The sequence below is a fragment of the Homarus americanus genome, unplaced genomic scaffold (genome assembly GCF_018991925.1).
Source record: "Homarus americanus isolate GMGI-L3 unplaced genomic scaffold, GMGI_Hamer_2.0 scaffold39155, whole genome shotgun sequence".
NCBI lineage: Eukaryota > Metazoa > Arthropoda > Malacostraca > Decapoda > Nephropidae > Homarus > Homarus americanus.
In genome coordinates, this window is record NW_024737042.1 from 16,829,821 (window position 1) to 16,851,315 (window position 21,495).

Genomic DNA, 21,495 nt, shown 5'->3' on the forward strand with positions numbered 1-21,495 from the left:
GCACTTCACTAAGTCGATCGTTGGGGAGGTTCGGGATCACCGCACTTCTACCGTCTACACAGCCAGCACTTACTGTTACACGTTGAGTTGACACTCGATGGACCAGGTTGAGACTTGATTTTGCTTGGTGTAGGCTTCTCTCGAGGCGGGGACTGGGGCAGTAGCCCTTCTTGGTTACAAGACACACTCTCGTGAGGAGGGCTAGGACGTCCTGTTGGAAGACCCAGCCGTCAGGTTGAGGTTGATCGAAGTGGGGGGCGAAGACCTCGCCCCTCGCCCAATGTGAGGGTCAGGTCTGGACTTTTTCAGAGACATAAAGTTGTATATTCTGGGATCTTCAGATGGGAGCACGTGTGACATGAGGCCCTGGTTGATTTATTGGCCCTTGACGGGCTCAGGGTTACATTTGACCTGGCTAATGTGAGGTCCAGATCTGGACTTCTTCACGGTATAGGTTATTGTGTATATTGGGGAGAGAGTCGGCGGTGCTTGGCCTTCTTACATGTTTGTTGGGGACGTGTGACATGAAACCAGTTGATTTGTAACTCCTTGAGTGGTTGCGAGGGTAACCCTTACATTTGATCCCCTAATGTCGGGTCAAGTCTGGACTGTTTCTGAGATGTATGCTGTGGTCTGACAACCCATCACTACAGTATATATATATATATATATATAATATATATATATATATATATATACATATATATATATATATATATATATATATATACAATATATATATATATATATATATATATATATATATATATATATATATACTTATATATATATATATATATATATATATATATATATATATATATATATATATATATATATATGTATCAGTATATATATATATATATATATATATATATATATATATATATATATATGCTGATAACCACAAAGAAAGAAAACACGAAGTTCCCAAGCGCTTTCTTAATTCACATCTTCAGGGGTGGTACAGACTAGAAAGTAACAAATCAAGGTGTATATATACAGAGGAGGGTGAGACCAGGTCCACAATGGTCAGGTATTAGGTAATGACCCTACTAATCTTTAAATAGCGCACAACGGTGTGCTATTTGAAAAGAAACTATTAAGTAATATTTTACCACCCTCAGCAGTCTGGTTTAGATATGTTGATGATGTATTATGTCTCTGGCCATGTAATGAGGACCTAAAAGCTTTCCTGCCACAACTTAACAACTTAGCCCCCTCGATCAAATTCACTGTGGAATTAGAGCAAGACTGTAAATTGCCATTCCTAGACTGTCTGATACACAGAATAGGTAACACTTTTAAGTTCAGTATTTATAGAAAACCAACTAATGTGTGTTCATACATTCATTATTATTCTGCCCACCATAATAAAGTCAAACAGTCAGTATTTTCAACAATGTTTTTACGTGCCTTGAGAATTTGCAGTCCGGAATTCATCGATGAGGAATACAAATATATATATAATATTGGCTCAAACCTTAAATACCCTAGATCTTTCATAGACAAATGCTTAAACATTACTAAGAAAACTTTTTATAGAACTGACCCCAAGCCCACCCATGACCACAAGAATATCTTAATATTACCATTTCACAAAAATTTCTCACACATTCCTGCACAGCTAAAAACCTGGAACGTCAATGTGGCATTTAAAAAACTCATGCACTGTTAAACAAATGTTAATCAAGAACTCCCCCAACAACACAATTGGTTGCATTTATAAAGTTCCTTGCAAGGAATGTAATATGTTTTACTTAGGCCAGACAGGTAAAGATCTTGCAACTAGAATTAAACAACACAAATACAGTGTTAGGACAGGCCAGGAATCCAATGCTCTGTTTGTTCATTTGAGGGATAACAAGCATTGCATTGACTGGGATAATGCCTCCTCAATATTACCATGTAATTCAATTGATAGTAGGAACATCATAGAATCTAGTCTTATTAAACATACCGAAGCATTCAACATGAATTTGAGTAACAGCATGTACAAGCTGGACAATTTTGTAATTAAGAAGATTTGTGATCAGGTGAGAAGGCCGGGTCACTTGACCATCTGACCTGACCACCAACCGTTGTGTGCTATTTAAAGATTAGTAGGGTCATTACCTAATACCTGACCATTGTGGACCTGGTCTCACCCTCCTCTGTATATATACACCTTGATTTGTATTACTCTCTCTAGTCTGTACTCACCCCTGAAGATGTGAATTACACGAAAGCGCAGGGTGTCTCAAAAGTCTCCATGCTCAAAGTTTGGCAATTTATAGTAGTTTAATGGCGAACGATAGCCATCCATGGTTTCACGCGGCACAGGCTGGCAACATCGTTGTACAGTAGATGCCGAGTAATGTACCGGTCACGTGACTACCGCGCATGAGGGGGCAGAGGGACGGAAGTGCGAGTCAGTCGACAATGAGTCTTAAGCGAACGCTGAGGGTCGCTATGTTGGAGGCGTACTCTGAGTGCAAATCTTATCAACGTTGTGTTGAAATATTTAGGATGAGATTCTCTGATAGCCAGACACCAAGTAAGGCTACTGTTTATGAACCGGTGAAACGTTTTCGTGACACAGGAAGTGTGAAAAACATACCAAGAACCGGGCGGCGATCAGTAGTGACACCAGAGTTTGTTGCAATTTCCCCGTAAGTCATTACGGCGTTTGTCACAGCAAGTGGGAGCATCTCGTTCAGCCGTTCACAGGACTGTCAAGCGTTTAAAGTTACGTTCATGCAGAGTCAGGGTAGTGCAAGAGCTGTGTACCCGTTGGACACAGACAAGCGTGTTTACTACTGCCGTTGGTTCAACATGTTCACACACAACAATGTCAGAGCTGGATACGACATTTTTCACGGACGAGGCCTGGTTTCATTCAAACGGGTACGTAAATTCTCAAAATACGCTGTGACAAATGTCGCAATGACATAAGAACATAAGAATGGAGGAAACTGCAGCGGGTCTATTGGCCCATACTGAGCAGTCCCATTTACACCCAACCCCTATTGCTCATATATCCATCCAACCTATGTGTGAAGCTATGCAGCGTATTCGAGTTAATGATGATATTTGGTAACTTGTTCCATTCATCCACTACTCTATATCCAAACCAATGTTTACCTGTTTCGCGCCTAAATTTAAATTTGTCTAATTTAAAATCATTGTTACGAGTTCGCTCCTGGCTGGAAAGTTTAAGAACATAAGAAAAAGGGATACTGCAGGAGGCCGACTGGCCCATACAGGGCAGATCCCTTTCACACCCATCCCAGCACTTCCATGTGCCTATCCAACTTCGTCTTGAAGATCCCTAGCGTCCCCGATCCTACTATAGCACTCGGTAGCCTATTCCACATATCCACAACTCGATTACCAAACCAGTGCTTGCCTATATCCTTTCTGAATCGGAATTTATCTAATTTAAAGCCATTTGTTCTAGTTATTTCGTTATTACTGAGCTTCAGAACATCTTCCATTTTACCCTTGTTAATCCCACTTACCCACTTGTACACCCCTATCATATCTCCCCTAACTCTATGCCTCTCTAATGAATGTAAGCCTAAGCTTTTCAGTCTTTCTTCAATGGAAGGTTTCTAATATTATGGATAATTTTTGTCAGTACTCTCTCCAAAGAATACCTTTGTAATGTCCCCTGTGTTCAGCCCTGACTTCCATTTATACTCCTCTATCATATCGCCTTCACTCTACGTCTCTCGAGGGAGTGCAAGTTAAGATGCTTTAACCTATCTCTGTACTCAAGGTTACTAATGCCCGGGATTAGACTTGTCATTCTCCTCTGAATTTTTCCAAGGATTCTATATCCATTCTGTAATACGTTGACCAGAATTGAACTGCGTAATCCAAGTGAGGTCTCACAAGCGCAAGATATAGTTTAGGATGACCTCGCTAGTCTTGTATCTAACACTCCTTTGTATGAACCCAAGTATTTAATTAGCCTCGTTTCGAGCAAATACGCAATGTTTACTTGGCTTAAGATTCCTACTTTTCATTACTCCTAAATCTTTCTCGCAGTCGGATTTCTCAATAACATCGTTTTTCATCTGGTATCTGGTTTCCCTGTTTACATCTCATCTACTGGGTACTTTACATTTATCCAAATTGAATTTCATCTTCCATTTTTCAGACCATTCGAAATTTTTTTTAGATCTTCCTATAATAGTTTTGCGGAGTCCTTGTCAGATTTAATTTATCGCCCTATTTTAGTGTCATATGCAAATTTACTTATGTTGCTGTGTACGCCGATATCTATGTCGTTTATGTATATAATAAATAATAATGCTCCAAGTACTGAGCCTTGGGGAACTTCACTAGTGACATTGCTCCAATCGGATTTAGTGCCGTTAATACTCACTCTCTGTTTCCTGTCCTGTAACCACGCCCTAATCCATTTTAGAATATCTCCTTTAATGCCATGAACCTCCACTTTTCTTATTAGTCTTTCGTGGGGGACTCTGTCGAACGCTTTGCTAAAGTCGAGATATACCATATCATAATTGTGCCCCTCGTCCACTGATTCGTAAACAGATGAAAAGAATGTTAATAGATTAGTTAGACATGAATGCCCGCTTGTGAAGCCATGTTGGGAATCATTGATCAACTTGTGCTTCTCCAGGTGATTTCGAATAGAGTTTGAAATGATTGTTTCCAGTAATTTGCCTTCAATTGATGTTAGACTGATTGGACGGTAGTTAGAGGATAGTGATCTATCTCCCTTCTTGAAAACGATATTACATTCGCTATCCTCCAGGATTCTGGTACTATACCCGTTTTTAAGGACATGTTAAACAACTTTCCTAAGCTCTTCCTTACATTCCTTTAATACTCTGGCAAATATCTTATCGGGATCTGGTGACTTATTAGGCTTTAGTTTGTCTAATTGCTTACTAACATCGTTACTAGTCACTACTATCTCGCTTAATTTATTTTCTTCACTATCTCTGTATAGAGTCGGTGCCTCGGGTATCATGTTTAAATTTTCGGTGGTGAAAACTGTTGAAAAATATTTATTCAGATTATTGCTCATTTCCCCGTCGTTATCAGTGAGCTCGCCGGTATCTGACTGTATTCGTCCAATCTTTTCTCGTGTTTTAGTTTGATACATTTGATAGAATCCCTTGGAGTTTGACTTCGCCTCCCTTGCTACCTTTATTTCATTATTCCTCCTTGCTTTTCTTATCTCGGTCTTAACCCTACCGGCCAATACCTTATAATAATCTCAGATGTAAACTTCACCACGATCTATTCTCCTACCTGTGGCCTTCCTTTGTCCAATAATATTCTTTAAATAATTATTTATTCATTTTGGGTCATTGTTGTTTGATCTGAGTTTTCTGTATGGTATGTTCTGCCTTTGTGCATTAAGAAACTCATTGTTGTAATTCAATCATCAGCTGGAACATATATAATTTAGTATCATTAAACACACTCTCCTTTACTGTATATATTAGCCTTGTCAATAATTATTCCTTAGTCTTTACTCGCCCCTGAAGATGTGAATTTCACGAAAGCGCTTGAGAGCTTCGTGTACATGGATCACGTGCACCTACAGTGATTTATTTGTATATACACCTTGTACAGTAGGGAGTGACAGTTTTGCAAAAGTTTTCAAAATCAAGTGGCTTGGGTTGGATTATTTGTCTATCGGCCACGCTAATTCCGAATATGTTTGAGTTTTTTACATCATTGCATTAAAAGGTTTGTGGATACTTTTGGGTTTGGCATGAAAAACGAGAAAAAACTGTAAATAATAAAGGGACTGGCAATGTGGCACAACCTGTTAAAATCAAGTTATTGAATTGGATTATTCGACTACTGTGTACACTGGTTCATAATATGCTATTGTTTTACAACTCAATGCGCTACAAATTATGCCGATATTTTTGCTGCAAGTCACCACATACGTATATTTCGAAAACCAGTCACCCAATATTACCAACGGCGTGGATAGATTCCGTGGAATGAATTCAGGACATTCCCGCTCATGGAACATTACCAAACTCCGTATATGTGCCAATGGCAGGCCAATGGCAATATTTACAGAGTTTGTTGAGGCTCCCTGGACGGGAATGCCCTGAATTTATTGTCGGAATCTATTCACGCCGTTGGTAATTTCGTCCCAGGACTGATCATCGCATTCAGCCGTGCACTTGGACACGACATCTCAGTCCATCTCCTCCTTACTCTTTGACCTCATCTTCTCAGTTTTCCTCTCTTCCTCAGCCCTTTTCTTTGCCCTCTTCGCTTCCTTCTCCCTCTCTTCTTTCAGCTTGGCAGTCACAATTTTGTCAACGCCATCAATGCAGCCCTCCCTTCCCGGTTTCCTCTGGGCTGCCAGGAAGCTTTTCTCTCGTTCGTGCACTTTGCTGTCGTCTGCCACATCAAACAACTTCTCGGCTATATCCTCGAACCTCATCTTCAGCTTCCCGTTCTTCGTTTTCTTCCTTTTCTGTTTCTGTCCATTTCCCTTCATCATCATCGTCTCCCTCCGCATCCTCCACAGGTCGTGGACTCTCATTTTCACCCTGATTTCAGAGATAGTGGGGACAGTGGCCTTCCTATACACATCCAGTACCTTCTCAGTCACCTTGTTGGTGGCATCCATATAATCAAAAGCATTTGTTCTTCTCCTTAACCTCTCGTTTTCTGCTTCATAAGCCAGGGCACTTCCAACTTCCTTGTTCAGAGGCAACTTGTTAGATGGCAGAGGCATCCGAACCCCGAACACCTTATCGTTACCCTGGCGCAGCTGAGTGTTGCTAATCTTAGGACGACCCATCTTGGTGGCGGCCCTTTGAACTAACTGCAAAACAACACAGAAAAAACAACTTTCAACACTTCAATATCACCACCTATTGAACAATATTTTATTCAAAAGTACGGACTGAGATTTTGTCCTTAACTGTCCAAGTCAAGCTACTTGGGCTGAATTCGTTGATCAGTCCTGGGACGAATATTACCAACGGCGTGAATAGATTCCGTGGAATAAATTCAGGGCATTCCCGTCCAGGGAGCCTCAACAAACTCTGTAAATATTGCCATTGGCCTGCCATTGGCACATATACGGAGTTTGGTAATGTTCCATGAGCGGGAATGTCCTGAATTCATTCCACGGAATCTATCCACGCCGTTGGTAATATTGGGCCCTGGTTTTCGAAATATACGTATGTGGTGACTTGCAGCAAAAATATCGGCATAATTTGTAGCGCATTGAGTTGTAAAACAATATCATATTATGAACCAGTGTACACAGTTGTCGAATAATCCAATTCAATAACTTGATTTTAACAGGTTGTGCCACATTGCCAGTCCCTTTATTATTTACAGTTTTTTCGCATTTTTCATGCCAAACCCAAAAGTATCCACAAACCTTCTAATGCAATGATGTAAAAAACTCAAACATATTCGGAACCAGCGTGGCCGATAGACAAATAATCCAACCCAAGCCACTTGATTTTGAAAACTTTTGCAAAACTGTCAGTATGTTACGGATGTTTTAGCGTAATCGGTTATTTTGCAAAATGACCGGCATGCATATTGGTAATTTTTCAAAATAACTTACAAACAGACAACCTAAACTAACCTAACCTTGGTTAGGACAGCACATAGTCCAAAGTTTAAAAAAAAACAGAACAGGACCACTTCACTGTGTATCAAGCTACACGAGCCATCCTAACCTAACGTAACCTAACCTACTGTAACCTAAACTAACCTAACCTTATTCAACCATAAGTTAGGTTAGTTTAGGTTGTCTGTTTGGAAGTTATTTTGCAAAATTACCAATATTCATGCCGGTCATTTTGCAAAATAACCAATTCCGCAAAAAACAGCAACATTATATGTATGTTACGTTTTTTTCGCGAAATCGTTTATTTTGCAAAATTTCCGGCATGCATAGCGGTAATTTTGCGAAATAACTTACAAACAGGCTAACCAAAGTTAAAACAAAAGAACAGGACCACTTAACTGTGTATCAATCTACATGAGCCATCCAAACCTAACCTAACCTAACCTAACCATAAAGTTAATTTAGTTTAGGTTGTCAGTTTGTAAGTTATTTCGCAAAATTATCGCTATGCATGCCGGAAATTTTGCAAAATAACCGAAAACGTAACATATATATATATATATAACAAAGAAGTATGTCTGTGTGTTTGTTTGTTTGTGTCCGCACGAGAATCTCAGAAACTACATTACCCATCTGTAGTGATGATGGATGGTGTTATATGTAGTGATGAATGGTGTTATATGTAGTGATGATGGATGGTGTTATATAGTGATGATGGATGATATTATATGTAGTGATGATGGATGGTGTTATATGTAGTGATGATGGATGGTGTTATATGTAGTGATGATGGATGATGTTATATGTAGTGATGATGGGTGGTGTTATATGTAGTAATAATTAGACAATAAAATAATAACCGTTTAATGCTAAAAAAAATATACTTTGCTGTACCGTTGTAGTGGAACTTACATACACCGTTAATGAACTATTGATGGAAGAAGAAGTTTTGGGGACTGAACAGCACACTCAACTTTTAAACTGCCTCCCAACCTCGCTCACAATGAGAATCCAGTGTGCAACATCAAAAGAGGATCGGCAAAGGCAAAACTCTTAGAAAAATGCAGCCTCATAGTCTGGGATGAATGCACTATGTCTCACAAGTTAGCGTTTGAAGCATTGGACAGGACCTTGCAAGACATACGAGAAAATGACCAGCTCATGGGTGGCATTACAATGGTCATTGCTGGAGACTTTCGCCAGACCCTACCTGTCATTCCTTGAAGCACTCCAGCTGATGAACTGAATGCGTGCCTGAAGGCATCATACCTTTGGAGAAGTGTTCAGACACTCACCCTATCCACAAACATGAGAGTACATCTACAAGGAGATCAGGATGCTGGACGGTTTGCAAACCTTCTACTACAGATTGGGAATGGAACTTTCCCTGTTGATTCAGAAGGACAAATAATCATTCCTCAAGAATGTGGAAATGTAGTAAAGTCCTCAACTGAGCTCACTAACATGGTCTACCCAAACATTATCCACCACTACAAGGATCACAAGTGGCTGCGTGAACGCGCAATTCTAGCACCAAAGAATGAAACAGTGGCTGAAATCAACATGATTCTACTCAGACAGCTTCCAGGCAGTGAGACCTCATTCAAATCTGTTGATACAGTAATCGACCAGGACCAAGCAGTCCCGTACCCTGCAGAATTCCTTAATTCTTTGGAGCCCGCTGGAATGCCTCCTCACCACCTCACTCTCAAGATTGGAACTCCTATAATGCTCTTAAGAAATCTTTAACCACCAATCCTCTGCAATGGCACAAGGCTGGTGGTGAAGAACATGATGCCACATGTACTGGAAGCTACATTACTGACAGGAAAAGCTAAAGGAGAGGACGTTTTTATACGATGGATACCTCTCATCACCACTGACCTGCCATTTGAGTTCAAGCGACTTCAGTTCCCGGTTAAAGTGAGCTTTGCCATGACCATCTACAAAAGCCAGGGACAGTCCCTAAAGATAGTTGGCGTAAACCTGGTTTTTTCCTTGCTTCTCTCATGGACAGTTCTATGTTGGATGCTCCAGAGTGGGAACTGGCAAAAATCTGTACATACTTGCTGCTAATGGCAAAACCAAAAATGTGGTCTACCTTAATACACTACAGTGAGACAATGTGGAGCCTCCCGGAGGGTGGCGTCCTACCGTGACCTTGCGAAAGAGCCGCCCGGAGGGCGGCGATTCCGCTAGTATATATATATAGTATATACACAATTGTGCCGGTAACTCTGCTCTTCATATTTCTCCCAAGCTCCCTACAATACAATAAGGTTTGGTACCCATTCACTGGTAAGTGGACGGCTGGGAGTGCCTCGGGAGCGAACCAGAGACCACTAGGACAGGAGGTTAGTGCTGTATCTACTTGCTCGCAGTTCCCGTAATTCAGATACTGGAAATTTTCTTGCTGAATAAAATCGTCTGACGTTAGCCAATTAAAATATTTAAAGTGGCGTCCGGTAGTGAAGGGGTTAATACTAGCGTAAAAATGTTTCACTTCAGTGCTCTTCTCTGTGAACTGATAACTCTGCCACTGTGTTACCTGAGTGTAGTAGTAGTAACATTATTGTACACAGTTTGTCACTAACAGTGTACGTTTATTAAGTTTTCCGGTTCTTGTAACTTACTGAAACATCTGAATGATACTGTGATGTATGTGTTTTAACCCTGACTGTTTGATAAGTTATTTCATATTAGAATTTCTTTGTTGTCTCTTGGTAAGACATTTTGTACAAATCCCCAAAATAGCTGCTAGAAGTTTTACATTGATCAATTTCTATATAATATTGTTCTTTTCTAATTGCATATGACAACAAAATCATAATTTATCATCTTTTCTAATGTTACCAGATTTTCCTTTTCTTCAGATACTTAATGACATAAATAAACCATCTCTTGTGGGATATCCTTCAAGTTATCCCCATCAGCGCTTCTTCAACAACAACTATCACAAAATGGTGTAATAAGTATTTCAAATGCATGGGATGATTTACCTATATTATCTAAATCTATTATGTTTTCATAAATATCTATCTCTTAGTCCTTATCACCATTAACAAGTGTCTCGTCAAAAAGAGCTGACACTGACACGGTTCCTACACACAATAACCATCTCGTGGTCACTCACGACAAGGTCGAGAGGGACAGCTTAACACGGCAAACCTGCAGTACAGCTTTGGGTGTTTTTGAGCCAGGCAGTAATTTTGATAGCATAAGTTGGTGGCAACAAGCGCATACGAATTTGTTCATCAGCTCTCGGGCAGCCTCAGATGGACCCATCCTCATAGGCCTCAGTTTCCCATTTTCCTATTCCTGCAGCCGCTGTCCAGCACTGTGCCAGATGTGAAGTTGCAGTGTACATCACAGCTTGTGGTGCTGACCACCATTAATTCTCTCTGTAGATTCCTTCTTGGGGATACTGTATACTGTTGGGACCTTTTTAGGCTGAAAGTTGTCTCTCATGACTTGGCATTAGTATTGGCGACAAATCAGTGCCTCACACACCGTCCTGTCCACACGAGTTGGTCGAATTCACCTCAAGATTGAATAAGTTCACCTTTTCAGTGTTGATATTGCCGTGTTGTTGATTTTTACCTTAGTTTAGTTTCATTCAATAAACTTCAAATACCAGTAAAATTAATAAACCTAAATAATACGAATGAATTTCAGCATCACACAGACACTTAGAGAGATATACAGTATATATGCTACACTTGCTATATCGCTGTGAGATAAGGACAGGTATACACGCTACACTTAATGCATAACTGTGAGATAAGGACAGGTATACACGCTACACTTACTGTATAACTGTGAGATAAGGACAGGTATACACGCTACACTTAATGCATAACTGTGAGATAAGGACAGGTATACACGCTACACTTAATGCATAACTGTGAGATAAGGACAGGTATACACGCTACACTTAATGCATAACTGTGAGATAAGGACAGGTATACACGCTACACTTACTGTATAACTGTGAGATAAGGACAGGTATACACGCTACACTTACTGTATAACTGTAAGATAAGGACAGGTATACACGCTACACTTACTGTATAACTGTAAGATAAGGACAGGTATACATGCTACACTTACTGTATAACTGTGAGATAAGGACAGGTATACACGCTACACTTACTGCATAACTGTGAGATAAGGACAGGTATACATGCTACACTTATTGTATAACTGTAAGATAAGGACAGGTATACACGCTACACTTACTGTATACTGTGAGATAAGGACAGGTATACACACTACACTTACTGTATAACTGTGAGATAAGGACAGGTATACACGCTACACTTACTGTATAACTGTAAGATAAGGACAGGTATACACGCTACACTTACTGTATAACTGTAAGATAAGGACAGGTATACATGCTACACTTACTGTATAACTGTGAGATAAGGACAGGTATACACGCCACACTTACTGTATAACTGTGAGATAAGGACATATGCCACACTTATTGTATAACTGTGAGATAAGGACAGGTATACACGCTACACTTACTGTATAACTGTGAGATAAGGACAGGTATACACACTACACTTACTGTATAACTGTGAGATAAGGACAGGTATACATGCTACACTTACTGTATAACTGTAAGATAAGGACAGGTATACACACTACACTTACTGTATAACTGTGAGATAAGGACAGGTATACATGCTACACTTATTGTATAACTGTGAGATAAGGACAGGTATACACGCAACACTTCCTGTATAACTGTGAGATAAGGACAGGTATACACGCTACACTTACTGTATAACTGTGAGATAAGGACAGGTATACACACTACACTTACTGTATAACTGTGAGATAAGGACAGGCATACACGCTACACTTACTGTATAACTGTAAGATAAGGACAGGTATACATGCTACACTTACTGTATAACTGTGAGATAAGGACAGGTATACACGCTACACTTACTGTATAACTGTGAGATAAGGACAGTATACACGCTACACTTACGTATAACAATAAGATATACAGTATACACGCTACACTTACTGTATAACTGTGAGATAAGGACAGGTATACACGCTACACTTAATGCACATAACTGCAGAGATAAGGACAGGTATACATGCTACACTTAATGCATAACTGTGAGATAAGGACAGGTATACACGCACACTTACTGTATAACTGTGAGATAAGGACAGGTATACACGCTACACTTACTGTATAACAAGATAAGGACAGTATACACGCCACATTTACTGTATAACTGTGATATATAAGGTATGTATACACGCTACACTTAATGCATAACAAGATATACAGGTATACACGCTACACTTACTGTATAACTGTGAGTAAGGATAGGTATACACGCTACACTTAATGCATAACTGTGAGATAAGGACAGGTATACACGCTACACTTACTGTATAACTGTGAGATAAGGACAGGTATACACGCTACACTTAATGCATAACTGTGAGATAAGGACAGGTATACACGCTACACTTACTGTATAACTGTAACATAAGGACAGGTATACACGCTACACTTACTGTATAACTGTGAGATAAGGACAGGTATACACGCTACACTTACTGTATAACTGTAAGATAAGGACAGGTATACACGCTACACTTACTGTATAACTGTAAGATAAGGACAGGTATACATGCTACACTTACTGTATAACTGTAAGATAAGGACAGGTATACACGCTACACTTACTGTATTACTGTGAGATAAGGACAGGTATACACACTACACTTACTGTATAACTGTGAGATAAGGACAGGTATACACGCTACACTTACTGTATAACTGTAAGATAAGGACAGGTATACACGCTACACTTACTGTATAACTGTAAGATAAGGACAGGTATACATGCTACACTTACTGTATAACTGTGAGATAAGGACAGGTATACACGCTACACTTACTGTATAACTGTGAGATAAGGACAGGTATACATGCTACACTTATTGTATAACTGTGAGATAAGGACAGGTATACACGCAACACTTACTGTATAACTGTGAGATAAGGACAGGCATACACGCTACACTTACTGTATAACTGTAAGATAAGGACAGGTATACATGCTACACTTATTGTATAACTGTGAGATAAGGACAGGTATACACGCTACACTTACTGTATAACTGTGAGATAAGGACAGGTATACACACTACACTTACTGTATAACTGTGAGATAAGGACAGGTATACACGCTACACTTACTGTATAACTGTGAGATAAGGACAGGTATACACGCTACACTTACTGTATAACTGTAAGATAAGGACAGGTATACACGCTACACTTATTGTATAACTGTGAGATAAGGACAGGTATACATGCTACACTTATTGTCTAACTGTGAGATAAGGACAGGTATACACGCTACACTTATTGTATAACTGTGAGATAAGGACAGGTATACACACTACACTTACTGTATAACTGTGAGATAAGGACAGGTATACACGCAACACTTACTGTATAACTGTGAGTAAGGATAGGTATATACGCTACATTTACTGTATAACTGTGAGATAAGGACAGGTATATATGCTACACTTATTGTATAACTGTGAGATAAGGACAGGTATATACGCTACACTTACTGTATAACTGTAAGATAAGGACAGGTATACACGCTACACTTACTGTATAACTGTAAGATAAGGACAGGTATACATGCTACACTTACTGTATAACTGTGAGATAAGGACAGGTATACACGCTACACTTACTGTATAACTGTGAGATAAGGACAGGTATACATGCTACACTTATTGTATAACTGTGAGATAAGGACAGGTATACACGCAACACTTACTGTATAACTGTGAGATAAGGACAGGCATACACGCTACACTTACTGTATAACTGTAAGATAAGGACAAGTATACATGCTACACTTATTGTATAACTGTGAGATAAGGACAGGTATACACGCTACACTTACTGTATAACTGTGAGATAAGGACAGGTATACACGCTACACTTACTGTATAACTGTGAGATAAGGACAGGTATACACACTACACTTACTGTATAACTGTGAGATAAGGACAGGTATACACGCTACACTTACTGTATAACTGTGAGATAAGGACAGGTATACACGCTACACTTACTGTATAACTGTAAGATAAGGACAGGTATACATGCTACACTTACTGTATAACTGTGAGATAAGGACAGGTATACACGCAACACTTACTGTATAACTGTGAGATAAGGACAGGTATACACGCTACACTTACTGTATAACTGTGAGATAAGGACAGGTATACACGCTACACTTATTGTATAACTGTGAGATAAGGACAGGTATACATGCTACACTTATTGTATAACTGTGAGATAAGGACAGGTATACACGCTACACTTATTGTATAACTGTGAGATAAGGACAGGTATACACACTACACTTACTGTATAACTGTGAGATAAGGACAGGTATACACGCAACACTTACTGTATAACTGTGAGTAAGGATAGGTATATACGCTACACTTACTGTATAACTGTAAGATAAGGACAGGTATACACGCTACACTTACTGTATAACTGTAAGATAAGGACAGGTATACATGCTAAACTTACTGTATAACTGTAAGATAAGGACAGGTATACATGCTACACTTACTGTATAACTGTGAGATAAGGACAGGTATACACGCTACACTTACTGTATAACTGTAAGATAAGGACAGGTATACATGCTACACTTACTGTATAACTGTGAGATAAGGACAGGTATACACGCAACACTTACTGTATAACTGTGAGATAAGGACAGGTATACACGCTACACTTACTGTATAACTGTGAGATAAGGACAGGTATACACACTACACTTATTGTATAACTGTGAGATAAGGACAGGTATACACGCTACACTTATTGTATAACTGTGAGATAAGGACAGGTATACACACTACACTTACTGTATAACTGTGAGATAAGGACAGGTATATACGCTACATTTACTGTATAACTGTGAGATAAGGACAGGTATATATGCTACACTTATTGTATAACTGTGAGATAAGGACAGGTATATACGCTACACTTACTGTATAACTGTGAGATAAGGACAGGTATACACACTACACTTAATGCATAACTGTGAGATAAGGACAGGTATACACGCTACACTTAATGCATAACTGTGAGATAAGGACAGGTATATATGCTACACTTTCTGTATAACTGTGAGATAAGAGCAGATATATACGCTACACGCTAATGATGGTATTATATTAATACTGAAAAAAATGTAATGAATGGTATTATAAACTAAGAGACTAACAAAACAATGAATTCTGTAATAATAATCAATTTACAGTAATATTAAATACAATATTATTATTCTGGTGTTCATGTGAGACAAAGCCGTTGAAGAATTCTTGTTCTTTTTGACGTTATACTCTTCTGTGATGAACAATGTCTTTCAAATTTAAAGAAAACTGAGATAAAAAATAGTAATAGGCCTAGTCTTGATATTCTACTAACATTGGTATTTGACTGGTTCGATTTATTTAAAAATTTGGACAGATATATTTTTTTGTTTTTAATATTGGTATTACATTGACACTGAAAAATGTAATAAATGATATTCTAAACTTTAAGTGACTAACATAACATTCAATTCTGTATTAGTAAGCACATTTACAGTGTATTAAATATACTATTAGCTATTATTCTAGTGTTCATGACTAAGCTGGTGAATAATATTTTTCTTAACTTTGTAAAATCACGTGAAGTGACGTGACACCAATGTGAATCTTACTGCTGATTTCACGGTTTTGAGGCCTCGTGGCTCACATGAGCTCACGTGACGTGATAATAGTGTGTTCACGCCTTCACTGTAGAACTGTGAGATAAGGACAAGTATGCAAACTCCACTTACACCTCTTACCACCAAAAGGCCGCTATGCCACATTTAATAACCGTGTTGCCATCTAAGAATAATAATATCTGTGGGCACAAAGTTAATTATAAGTGTCAGTTTAAGTATCGTCATAATTATCAGTTTATGTATCATAATTATTAGTATAAATGTTAGTATCAACTTAAGTAACATAATTATTATAAATAACATTAAATAACACTACCAGACACGTGAACCTCTCTCTGTGTTTCCCTTTCCACCTCTCTCTCTCTCTCTCTCTCTCTCTCTCTCTCTCTAACTTTTTATCTTCTCATCGCCTCTCTCTTTATTTCCCTTCCCACCCCTATCTCTCTCTTCTCATCATCTCTCTCTCCCTCTCCACCTCCCCCTCTCTCTAATTCCCTCTTTACTTTTTATCTTTCTTTGTGCGTTGCTCGGCGTTCACTGCAGACAAGGTTTAGTCCCCGGTATTCCCATTGATTTCGATACTGGGGACACCATTTGCGGCTCTGGGCCGGGGATTTATTATCAGGTTTCTTTTTGATTACTGCTACACCTTAGCTTAACTTAACTTTGTATTTTCGACGAGTCATTTACGAATAGACCATGACAGATTTTATCGTAAGAGTAAACGAGGAAATTGTTATTATTAATGTTGATTTAATTTTTTTAAAGTATTTTATAATTATTTATATTAAGGAGAATTCACATCTGATACTTTGATGTTAACACGTATTCACCATATGTCTCTTACAGATATTCGACTCCAAGAAGATATTGCTTGAGAGTACAGTATGTGTCGCCGCTCAGGGGAAACAACTCCGGAAAAAAGTATCGACAAGTCTTACAAATTAATTAATATTTTTGTAAGATTCATGTGTGTGTGTGTGTGTGTGTGTGCAACACTGGTGTACGTGTACCACTGGGGTGTGTGTGTAACACTGGTGTGTGTGTGTAACACTGGTGTGTGTGTGTGAGTAACACTGGGGTGTAGGAGTAACACTGGGGTGTACGTGTAACACTGGTGTGTGTGTGTGTGAGTAACACTGGGGTGTAGGTGTAACACTAGGGTGTGTGTGTGTAACACTGGTGTGTGTGTGTGACTAACACTGGGGTGTACGTGAACACTAGGGTGTGTGTGTGTAACACTGGTGTGTGTGTGTGACTAACACTGGGGTGTACGTGAACACTAGGGTGTGTGTGTGTAACACTGGTGTGTGTGTGTGTGTGTAACACTGGGGTGTAGGTGTAACACTAGGGTGTGTGTGTAACACTGGTGTGTGTGTGTGATAACACTGTGTGTAACACTGTGTGTGTGTGTAACACTGTGTGTGTGTAGTAACACACTGGGGTGTGGAGTAACACTGGGTGGCGTGTAACACTGGTGTGTGTGTGTGTGTGTGAGTAACACACTGGGGTGTGTAACACTGGTGTGTACTAAGGGGTGTGTGTAACACTAGGTGTGTGTGTGTAACACTGGTGTGTGTGTGTGTAACACTGGTGTGTGTGTGTGTGTGTATGTAACACTGGGTGTGTGTGTGTGTAACACTGGGGTGTACGTGTAACACTGGGGTGTGTGTGTAACACTGGTGTGTGTGTGTAACACTGGTGTGTGTGTGTGTGTGTGTGTAACACTGGGGTGTAGGTGTAACACTAGGGTGTGTGTGTGTGTCACACTGGTGTGTGTGTGTGTAACACTGGTGTGTGTGTGTGTGTGTGTGTGTGTGTAACACTGGGGTGTGTGTAACACAGGGGTGTGTGTGTGTAACACTGGTGTGTGTGTAACAGTGGTGTGTGTGTGTGTGTGCAACACGGGTGTACGTGTAACACCAGGATGTGTGTGTAACACTGGTGTACGTGTAACACTAGGATGTGTGTCAAACACTGGTGTGTGTGTGTGTGTGTGCAACACGGGTGTGCATGTAACACTGGTATGTGTGTGTAACACTGGTGTGTGAAACACTGGTGTGTGTAACACTGGTATGTGTATAAAACTGGTGTGAATATAACACCCCTGTGTACGTAACACTGGTATGTGAGACACTGGTGTGTGTGTGTAAAACTGGTGCGTGTAACATTAGTGTGTGTGTAACATTAGTGTGCATATAACACTGGTGTGTGTGTGTGTGTAATGCTGGTACGTGAGACACTGGTGTGTGTGTGTAACAAATGCCACCAATGAGAAGTTTCACAATACTTTCCACGACTGGTCAGGCGTAATATGTGCTCGTGGGTCTGAAGCAACTCTTGTCCTGGTGTCTTCTGCTGATCTGTGATACCGCAGCCATGATGTGACATACGGCTCAGGATTCCACTGAACCAGAGGAGGTCCGTGTAGTTTAACAAACATAAGTGCTGATACATGATTTATGAGAATTCTTGAGCGTGTTGGTGTTATTATCAAGTTCATGTGACTGAATCCCCTCTCACACTCAGCAGTACTAGTAGGAATAACTTGTGAACAGCTCAGTAATGGCCGTAAATCTTGGGGGATGCGACGTCCACCATCCTCCACATAATCTCTGAAGGCATTTATTACAGAGGAAGAAGAAAGCTTAAACCTCTTATAGAGAGATGAAATTGCAGTTCCTCCATAATTAGGCGGTATTTCAGCAGGCCATTAGTCTTTATCAAAGACACACATTTCATTTAGCAGGGATTTATACATACTTTCAGGTTCAGAAGAATGAGAACCTTTCAAGGATGTTGTCGTGAACATACGGTGCTGCAAATTGTTTATGAGACTAGTAAGAAACTGTAGATAATTAATGGAGACAATTTTGTTGTTGCTTACTAAGGTAATTGCTCCAAACTTCCTCTTTTAACTGCCTCTCGAGCTTCTAGAGTTTTTGTGCCAGGTTGCTTTTTCAGTCTATGCAGTGATCTTATGCTCCGTGGGATCAGTTTGTCTGCATAAACAATCGTAGTAGTGCGTTTCTGTAAACACTCTGACAGTAAATCAAGTTCATGCAACGTGTCATACATTAGAGCTAAGTCCAAAAGAAACTGCTCAGAAGAGTCTTTTCAACAGACCTTCGTAGGCTTTTTAGTCACTCCCAGATCTTGTTTTATCCTCCATTGCCTTTTCAAAATGAAAACACAGTGTTTCATAATTTTGCCACACTGCTGAAACTGTTCGAAACGAGCTAGCTACCCTCCTGGTGCTCAGAACACGGCCTATTTTGCAAATTTGTTGTTCTAGTTCAGAGGCACATTCAGACAGTTCCTTTTGATTTAGAGGTGATCTACTGTAAACAGAGTACAATTTGTCCATAACTGGTTGAAAATGATTAACTCCATGAACTTCTGTCACCGAATCACCTACTGCAAGTTCTAATCTGTGATTAAGACAGTGCCAAATTATCACATCAGGGTAATGTTCCTTGAGAATTGTAGCGACACCAGATTTGACACCAAGCATTACGCTTTCCCCATCACTAGCAAATGCTAAAAAGGTGTGTTTCAAGTAAGAGTCATCAAAACCATGGTTATTGAGACAGTTCAATAGATGCTTATCAATAGTTGCAGCTTTTTGATCAGACAGTTCAATAAGATTTAAAAACATAAAATGGGGATCACCTTCCTTATCACTTTCTCATTTAAAATAACTATTAGGGCAGTCTTGATGCTCAGGCTTGTTGATTCATCAACGAGAATATAAATTTTATCATTTATCTCCTTGATATGCTGGCAAATTTTCTTCCTCATATTAATGGCCATGTGATTAATGATGTCTGTAGCACTAGTGCGGGAATGCAGTCCAAATCCAAAATCAATACCATTTTTGTTTTGAAGTTCCAGTAAGCCAAAGTGATCAGAGTATGGACTGTCATTCTGAGCTAAATAATATGCAGAACGAAAAATTTAACAAGATGCCTCTAGATGCGAAGCATTCATGGTGTCACAGAATTTTCCAAGGGCATCTTCACTAGCTTTATTTTCAACACTTAGAGCAGCATAGTGAGATTTTAATGATAAATTGTGATCAACATTTTTTTTTCTGAGAGACTTCGATCGGCTCCATAATAGGATACTTGGCACAAATGTCACTCATTTGACAGCCTCGAACCCTGAGAAGTGAAAAGTGTCAGATTGCCAATGTTTGCACATACTTTACACCCAAGTTTATCATCCTTGAAGTCTAACCAGGGATAAGTTCCATCATTTTCTATGTTACACCTCCTCCTCCTCCAGTACTATGTTACATCTCCTCCTTCAGTACTATGGTACAACTCTTCATCCTCCAGTACTATGTTACACCTCCTCCTCCGACAGTACTAGGTTACATCTCCTCCTCCTCCTCCAGTACTATATTAATCTCCTCCTCCTCCAGTACTATGTTACACCTCCTCCTCCTTCAGTACTATGTTACACCTCCTCCTCCTTCAGTACTATGTTACATCTCCTCCTCCAGTACTATGGTACAACTTCTCCTCCTCCAGTACTATGTTACATCTTCTCCTGTAATATGTTGCATGTCCTCCTCCTCCAGTACTATGAATACATCTCCTCCTCCGTAGTATGTTACATCTCCTCCTCCAATTACTATATTACATCTCCTCCTCCTGTAATATGTTACATCTCCTCCTCCTCCAGTACTATGTTACATCTCCTCCTCCGTAGTATGTTACATCTCCTCCTCCTGTAATATGTTACATCTCCTCCTCCTCCAGTACCTATGTAACATCTCCTCTTCCTGTAATATATTACATCTCCTCCTCCAGTACTGTGTTACATTTTCTCCTCCTCCAGTACTATCTTACATCTCCTCCAGTACTATGGTACATCTCCTCCTGCAGTACTGTTACACCCCTCCTCCTCCGGTACTATGTTACATCTTCTCCTGTAATATGTTGCATGTCCTCCTCCTCCAGTACTATGTTACATCTCCTCCTCCGTAGTATGTTACATCTCCTCCTCCTGTAATATGTTACATCTTCTCCTCCTCCAGTACTATGTTACATCTCCTCCTCCTGTAATATGTTACATCTCCTCCTCCAGTAC

The 21,495-nt window shown here is 39.6% G+C and overlaps 1 protein-coding gene across 1 annotated transcript in view; it reads left to right on the plus strand.

Moving 5' to 3' along the window:
• LOC121872754 (major facilitator superfamily domain-containing protein 4A-like) overlaps positions 1 to 21,495 on the plus strand; it is a 173,721-nt gene that overhangs the window by 134,864 nt on the left and 17,362 nt on the right. The gene's annotated exons all lie outside the window — the stretch shown is intronic.